Below are 8,940 nucleotides of genomic sequence, written 5' to 3'. Positions count from 1 at the left end.
TAATTTCAACAAATGCAACTCAACCCTCTGGTTGAAAGTTCGTCAACCAGGAATTAAAATTTCATTGGTTTGGTATTTAAATGACTTTTTCAATTGTACTTCTTAATGTGGATTGGAGAGGGTGGTATTTAATGGAAAGCCCGCCAGAATTAAAACATAAACCATTAACCGAGTGGTTTTACTGGATACTTGGTTATCCGAAAATCACTAATTAAAAACGCCTAATAGTTCTGCAATAAATAAGATTTTAGGTTATGTGAAAATGAAAGCTTGCAGATCTAAGTTTACGTAAATATTTACGGTGAGTTGTACATGGACCTGAACTTTTAATCGAAGGGCTTTGTCCTATCCTGGCCCAGTCGCAGCTACGTTCTTGTTTGTTTCCACGTAAAATAATTGCATAAGCACGTGAATTTATTTTTATCGTATCTGGTATCGTAAATATTACATACAGTGAAAATTAATATGTAATCCTGTAAAGTTTTTCGTCAAGTGTATCACGACTTAATGTAGATCACGCGGTACACTGAAGCATCGTCCAATCCGCCCCTGTCTCTCTGGCATCGGCACGCCACGTTCTTAGGTCGTAGTTCATTTTCCGTGGCGAGTAGTGGGACGGCTCTGACGAGAATTTCTACTTGGTGTAGCGAGCAGCAGAGCCTAGTTGATTTCTTCTCGCGACCAAGTTACGAACGAATGGCATGACACGCTACGCTATGCGCCTAAATAACATCAGGACAGCACGCTGTAACTAAGTGAAAATATTATTACATATAGCAGGCAGGACGCGCCGTTCCATGAGAGCTTAGCTCTGGCATAAAAACAGAGGCAGACGCGTTTGGACGGCTTTCGCTTGATTTTCCCAATCTCTTCGCCGGGAAAATTATGTGTGAATATCGCAGGCCGCTGACGACGATACGTCCGGGCAATTGAAGAGCGGGCGATGATGATGACTGCCCAGTTTAATATTATCTACTGTTTGCTTGGTTCGGTGTGATTGATTTCAAATAATTTTAATATATTTATTTTGTGTGAAAGTTAATTCATCATTCAGTTTCATCATATTAACAACATCAAGACGTCTCAAAATAAAAGGTAAGTTGATTCCTATAAGGAGATATTTTTTTATTATCGTTAGAAATTACTAATTATTTTGTGCTTAATAATATAATTAAAATCTCTAAACTTTCCTAATTTGAACCTCATAAATTTTCATTTCGGAGACATTATTTCTATGCATTTTACACCCTTTTACATCGCCATGGTAATAATTGAGTAACTGAAATTATTAATCAGTATATCATTTAAATTTAAGGCATAATATAAGTAAATCTTATTTTATCAGCCATCAGTTCATGCACATAAGTATGTCCTTGTAGTTTTTGGTGGTTAATCAGTAATCAACAGAAATTTCAATTAAAAACTTAATTATGTAAATTCCTCATTCAAATATCGACTTACAGAAGTAGAGAAATTCGGGTTAGAGTTTGTGATAAAAGTAAAATAATACGTATGCCGGTGTATCAAGAGACCATAAAATACTTGGGTATTTGAGTTAGGAATGATTTCGAGGTATTGCACAAGTTTCAGTTACTAAAAAAACTTACAATAATCATGCAAGTGTTTGGTCTCGGGTTTGTAAAATTTTCTTATTAAAAAAATAAATTTCATTCTCTAATAATTAAAAGGAAGAAAGTAAAGATGTGTATAATCTTAAATAAAAAATGCCGATCCCTAGCATAGTAAGTAGGGAACATAAAAATATGTAAGTATTCCAGTTAGGAATGATTTCGAGTCATTGTAGAAGTTTAAGTTGCAAGAGTTCCATTAAAGGTACTTACAATAATCGTGCAATTGTTTGCTCTTAGTTTTGTAAAATTGTCTTATTAAAAAAATAAATTTCATTCTCCAATAATTACAAGGAAAAAATTAAAGATATTTTAAACAAAAAATGCTGTACCTAGCATAGTAGTTAACAAGTTAAACACATTTCTACTTAGGATTCTAGTACTATTTAATTGAAATATCTTAGGTCACCTTTTTTATTTTATGATCAAGCGTGCGCGGAAAAACAAGTGAAAAAATGTGAAATAAGTGTATAAAGTGTTCTTCTCTTTTAAAACATTGCATTTAAAGATAATTTAGTGTACTAAATTTTTTGGTGCGATTGTTTTTTTTTTTTTATTTACAAGGATAACAATTATGAAAAATAACTTCTTACACAATTTTGCTAATCATATGATACAGTCATCATTATAATACAAATAAGTACTACATAATATAATATACCTACAGCTATTTATTTACTCTCTCTTTATTTTTTTATCTTATCAATACTATAAATAAATAGGTATATAATAGAAATAATTTTCATGTTAACATGCTGTACAGCATTGTGTTGCATTATTATGTTCATGTGCTGGACATGCATGAGATGTTACATACGTACGTACATGCGTGTATAATAAGAATTTATTGCTATGATAAGAAAGTTGAATGGGACTTTTGATTAGACTGAAAATTGTTATAATAATAACTTTCTTCTGCACTTACAGTAACTTATTGTAAAATAGTTAACTCGAGTTGCATTATCAAATAACGAAAAAATGTCATTGTTTCATACAGAGATTGATATAAGTACATATGTATAAAGCTGATACACAAAATTACGGAGATTAACTGGATCCGATTCTTGGGCTCTGTGGACTGTGGGTGGTTGTTTGAAATTCTACTATAAAAACAAACAATCAGGACAACAACATTAACAATAAGTCTATCTCCTTAATAAATCCCATTGTGGACTAAGTACTTTCTTGAATATAAAGAATTTGACATTTGAAAAAGGAAAATTTACCTAAATATTAAAGGGATATTTACAATGTATCCCACTAGCCCGTTGCTTCGTAAGCGAAAATAATAAAAATTACAATTTGGACTCGAATTTGTAAAAATAAAATCCCAGCAGAAATTACTAGGTATTTTTCAAAAATTTTTAAAAAAGCATGTCTAAATTGAGATTATTACAAGTTACCTAATAAATTCTGCTGTTTCTCGGCAAATTCAGTCATTTACAATCGAAAATTGTAATTTTTGCTTTACCATAAAAATTAAGATTACTCCATGTAGTACAGTAATGTTTCACTAATTAGGATTGGCAAAAATACACAGCAAGATTACAGCAAGATATAGCAGTTTATGTCTGAAATCGTCGCCAAGCCATTCCCATACTCATTAGTCAACGCTTTTCCACTAACACCACTTTAAACTTTTTGCTTTTCCGCGAGTGCGGCCCTTTCGGCGTCAAGACGCTTTACAACGATCCAGAAATTTTCCTTATTAGGCACGTGAGGCTACAGCGAGAAGTACGCCGAAACATATCAATATTAATTTGTAATTGCCTACTATGTGTACTTGGCAAAATTTAACCTAATTCAAGGAATTCAGGCTTGCTGGTTTTTTTAGCAATTTCATGCAATACACATGCAGTTACATTAATAATTTCTTCGCAAAGTTTTCCATGAAAGAGGTTACTTTAAGGTCTACATTCCTATAAACAAAATTAAGGATATGACCATGAAAACTCACTTCGTTCGTGGTGTCTTCCTATCAGAATTTTGCGATCTTAAGTATTTAATGAGTAGTGTTGTCGTGGTTATGTCATTTTTATCTCTTTCGCAAGCTTCGCCAAAACCTACCGAGCGTTTATGAAAAAGTGTTCAAACGTTGATTTTTTTTTCTAACCGTGCGACCGTGGTTTATACCAATTTTGAATTTGGCTTTTGTCCTTTTCTGTCTACTAAATACTTATCATTATCCATTTTTACAGTATATAGCTTCACAGAAAAAACTTAAATATTATCTTTTATAGTATATATGCATCATGCCGCAGAACAAACAGATGTCAATAATTATTGTACAATAAACATAATCTTTAATTTGCACGGTTACTTATTGCATATGTTACTACCTACTACATGCATTAAGACACGAGTTTGCTTAATAAGTGCATGGAATCCATGGATTATTTCACGAATTAGGCAAAACTTTGTGGAGTACACGTAATAGGCAATTACATTCAGATGTAATCTTTTGAATGATTCCCCTAACTATTCGATAACGGTTAATTACACATATTTGTGCAATTATTCTTCAATTCTGTAATAAATTACAGTACATATCGCTTTTTGTGCTGTGCCGCGTATTGTGTAACTTCAACTGCAGAAGTATTTTTTGTTTTATGTTGCATTGTATTTTTGGCACATTTTCAGTTCACGTGCCATTGAAATACCGACTGATGCCAAGTTATTTTCAATTTATTCTGGTCACAAGTTAATTATTTATACTAGATTTCCTTCGAGGGAAATAGATATCTACGTAGACATTAAGCTATAACAGCAGATTTTTGGCAACATAGTTAAATGGATCGAGGTAGTTAAATTTTGTATTCATGTTACGGGCAATGCTGGCAATTGGAATAACAATTTACAGTGGCAACGCGTGGTCATTTTCATATAGACAATATATTTGGCGTGCTGATGAGAAAGATTAGAAGACGTGGCCAGTTTCAGATATCTTGGAAGTCAGGACGGAACGAGTAGTAAGGATATAAAGTAGAGGATAGCGCAGGGTCGTGTCGCCTTCAATAAAAAGAATTCACTTCTATGCTCGTGAATGGTTAATTTAGAAATTCGAAAAAGGTTGTTAAAGGTGTATGTTTGGAGTACGGCGCTGTATGGGTGCGAAACATGGACAGTGGGTGCGGCGGAAAAGAAAAAGTTAGAAGCGTTCGAAATGTGGTACAGACGAATAATGAGGGTACCGTAGATAGAGAAGGTTAGAAATGAAGAGGTATTAGAAAGAGTAGGAGAATAGGGGACGACTCTATGGAAGTCAATAAGAATTAGGCGAGATAGGTTGGTAGAACACCTTCGCAAACATGAAGGTTTAGTCAGAGGACATATTAGAGGCAGAAACAGGAGTTAGGAGGGGTACAGGTAGACCTGGATTAGATTACTGTTCGCAGATAGTTAAGGATATGGGTTGTTCTAGTTTTAGAGAAATGCGAAGTTTAGCTCAGGATAGGAAAGAGTGGAGGTACGTGTCCAACCAGTCGTAGGACTGACGACCTTATGATGATCATTATGATGCCGATGGGAACTAATAGTTTTGATAACTTACTGTCCAAATTCTTAATATTCTTTACTGTGTTAGCGTTACGCCACAATTTCAGAGTTTCAATTGCGTAGTGCTCCTTTGGTTTGTCCATAAAATCACATTAATATTATTTTTATTATTTCTGGTACGAAATTGCTTGGGAATCTAATTTGACAATTAGTTATACAAACCTCCCTATTTTTTTTTAACCCGGGTTAAGCTAGGAAAGCGTTTGTTTGTTTCCCTGTTACCATTGTTACTATTCCACGCCTTAGATACTTAACCGATCATCATCAAATTTTGTACACACATTGTGAGGGCTACAGAAAAGGACATAGGGTACCTTTTATCCAGAAAAAATGTACTGTTCCCGAGGGATAGAGAAATTAGTTTTATGTGGCATCGGTGATTATTGATACGTATTTAGGATAACGCAAGCAAAGTGGATAAAACCTAATGTATCGATAAAAACTTAAAAACTAGCCAAAATTAGAATTACTAAAAAAATTTTTTTGAAATCAAGCTTGGTCCCTAATCCTAAACCCGTAGCATAAATATGTATGCATCTATCAATCCATATGGAATAAAAATAAAAGAATTTAAATTTTCTAAATCAGTTATAATTTAGTTTGTAAATGCGTAACTTTTGCAAATTTGTCTTTTAATTAAAGTAATAACTAAAACTGTAAAGATATTCAACAGTTCTGCGATTTACATCGTAATTAAGACCTGCATACGTATAATAACAGTTTGTAATTTAATCTGGCGAACAAGCAGGTAGACTTGCGTACATACACAAATAGTATTAGATATTGAAGTCTATTTCGCAGCGACTTGAGAAGGACGTTTCTTCTCTTAATACGCACATAGATAGGTACGCGGTAAATGTAATAAATATTCAATGAATTTGAGACTAGCTGAACTGGTTTGGTTTCATCGTTTCGATTCCTGTAAAGAAAATGGTTTCTGTGATGCTGCAATTTTGCTCAACAGTTTCGCTAATAATTCAATTCTCCTCAACGTAAGCAATACTTTTAATTATATAATAAATAGATAATGCAATAAGTACAAGTAATACAATATGCATTAAGTAACATAGAAATACAACATTTGATATTTTGTCATAAATGTACATGTTTTGGCAGTTGCATTCTATTGCTTTGTGCAAAAAATGTCGGTGTTATTAGGACGAGTCGTAGGCGAGTTACAAAAGAAGCATGAACAGTTGCCTAACGCTAGGAGCACACTGGAGTGCAGCTAAAAAAACTTTTGGGTGTTTCATTCCCACCAGCCACTAATACTGCTGGGCGGGTAGTCCCTCCGGACTACGCCGGAAGGTAGGGCGGAAGGCCCTCTTCAGGAATCGTGGGAATGGGTGGGCGGTGGTTCGAGTGAGAAAGATGAGCCGGACGAAATGAAGATAGGAGTGAATGAAAGATTATCTGTGGAACATTACTGCCCCAGAATTCGCCTAAGTGATTCAAGGAAACTACAGAGAAAACTTGGACCAAGGCAGACGGACCCGGAATCGAACCGGCGTCCTGCCGAATGCTAAGCAATGGTCTAGACCTCTAGGCCATGCCGCTCGGTTAGGAGAGCAGCTGAAAAGTTCCTATATTTATTGTAAATGCAAGTGCGACAACACATACTGATGATGAAAGGCACGAACCGAAACGCATCCAAGGAATGTCGCTTCGCTTCCGAGCATTGAAGTTTAAACGCACTCAAAAGCTGCTGTAGTCACAAACAGGAAGCTGATAACAGAGGTACAAAAGAGTGTTAATTTCATAATTTCGGTTCGATTAGTCCTAATAGCTATTTAGTATAAAAATTATCTTCATAGCGACGCCCATACATCACTCTCCTGCCGCTTCGTCACTTCACCTACGAGTTTCTCACTAAACAGGGCTGGCTTGTATAGACTATAGAGTGACATAGTAATCACACTACAAATACATTTTATGTCTGAAAAAGTTATTGAAGCGTACATTAAGCTAATTTATTATGACCAGAAAAATTGTCATTATTTTAGGGAGATCAAAGGAATGAATCTATAGTATAGAATCTTTATACTGTACTAACTTCTGAAACATCCAAAAGTAAATAGGAAGTTTTCAATCGTCCTGTTGTAAGTCAGCAAAATTCACCAAAAAGGTCTAAGTTTCTGACTAATCAATACTCCTCTCGCATCGTTAATGAGGTCAGGTACATATTGCTACGCAAATACCGAAGGCAGAGTACGTAGTTCAGTTTCTTTGATCACATTATCCTATAGGACTTGTGACACAAAAGCATGACTGAACAGTACTGCATCTGACACGGCCTATCGAACACGAAATCCACTGATTTTTCACGAGTCCTTTAATTGTAGCACGAAACAGCTACCTAATGAGCATCATCAATAACAACTTTTTGTCCTTAAACGTTTTACCAATCAGTTTACGTTCACAACAAACAAACGCACTGCTCTTCGTCCATCCACTACGTTCAGTGTGTTCCAGTGTGCGCTTGCCTTAAAAGTTAAGTCACATGAACAAAATAATCCCCCTTAGCGTGTTTCAGTGACACAGTTTATGATACTTCGTGTGTTAAATATTTATGAAACTTAAAATAATACTAATTTATCGGGTTATCGACATAATAATATACCGAAATAGAGATTATAGATTATTATTTGCTTAAATCTATATGTATAGGTACCTACCTAACTGCCTACTATTGTTGATCCTTGTTGGAAAAACATCGTGTTTGTTATTGTGATTTTTATTTACTATTTCCACTGTCTAATTAGATTCTAAATAATGTTCCAAGTGCATTATTATTGTTATTACTGAATTGTGCTATAATAATAAATTAAAGATGCTAACTGATAAGTAATTAGATTGAGCTTTCTGCAAACTATAGATGCAGAAATAAACATTGTCACCGTTAGTGTTTGCTGTGTCACCAGCGTAAATTAAATAAACACTAGTCCTTAATGATCATGCTTTATGTTTATATTGTAGTAATTTGAGGTATTACTGGATATAAAATAATATGGTTAGGGAATATAAAGTAATTTATAGTTATCTGAATACTCAAACAAATGCGTACACAGGGCATATTGCAATGTAAAATACTTTGTATATTAGGATATAGGTTTTTATCGTTAAATTTTGAATGAAGTTGGTTTTAGGGGAAGTTTTTGACTTTTACAGAAAAAGTTTTTGGATGTCAAACATGAGGTTAGCCTTAAAGAGATCCACAATAATTAGTCAAGTCTAATACAATTAAATAGATCAAGACTGGTTGGACACGTACCACCACTCTTTCCTATCCTGAGCTAAACTTCGCATTTCCCTAAAACTAGAACAACCCACATCCTTAACTATTTGCGAAGAGTAATCTAATCTAGGTCTACCTCTACCCTCCTAACTCCTGTTTCTGTCTCTAATATGTCTCTGACTAGACCTTCATGCCTGAGAAGGTGTCCTACCAACCTATATCGCCTATTTTTTATTGACTTCCATAGAGTCCACTGTTCTCCTATTCTTTCCAATACCTCTTCATTTCTAACTTTTTCTACCCCCGATATCGTCATCATCCGCCTATAACACCACATTTCGAACGCTTTTAACCTTTTCTTTTCCGCCGCTCCCACTGTCCATGTTTCACACCCGTACAACGCCGTGCTCCAAACATACACCTTTAACAACCTTTTTCGAATTTCTAAATTAACCGTTCGCGAGCATAGAAGTGACTTCTTTTTATTAAAGGCGACACGACCCTGCGCTATCCTCTGCTTTA

The 8,940-nt window shown here is 34.8% G+C and overlaps 1 protein-coding gene across 2 annotated transcripts in view; it reads left to right on the top strand.

The window, feature by feature from the left end:
* Window positions 1-594: 594 nt before the first annotated feature.
* LOC108736810 (protein phosphatase 1 regulatory subunit 3C-B) overlaps window positions 595-8,940 on the top strand; it is a 30,433-nt gene continuing 22,087 nt past the window's right edge. For both annotated transcript variants that reach the window (XM_018469393.2, XM_018469392.2), the window contains exon 1: window positions 595-1,095. The gene's annotated coding sequence lies outside the window, so the exon portion shown is untranslated. The remainder of the gene's footprint in view (window positions 1,096-8,940) is intronic.

This window comes from Agrilus planipennis, unplaced genomic scaffold (genome assembly GCF_000699045.2).
Source record: "Agrilus planipennis isolate EAB-ADULT unplaced genomic scaffold, Apla_2.0 scaffold142, whole genome shotgun sequence".
In the NCBI taxonomy this organism is placed as follows: Eukaryota; Metazoa; Arthropoda; class Insecta; order Coleoptera; family Buprestidae; genus Agrilus; species Agrilus planipennis.
Note: the sequence above shows the minus strand (reverse complement) of the source record. Positions and strands in the feature narration are given on the sequence as shown.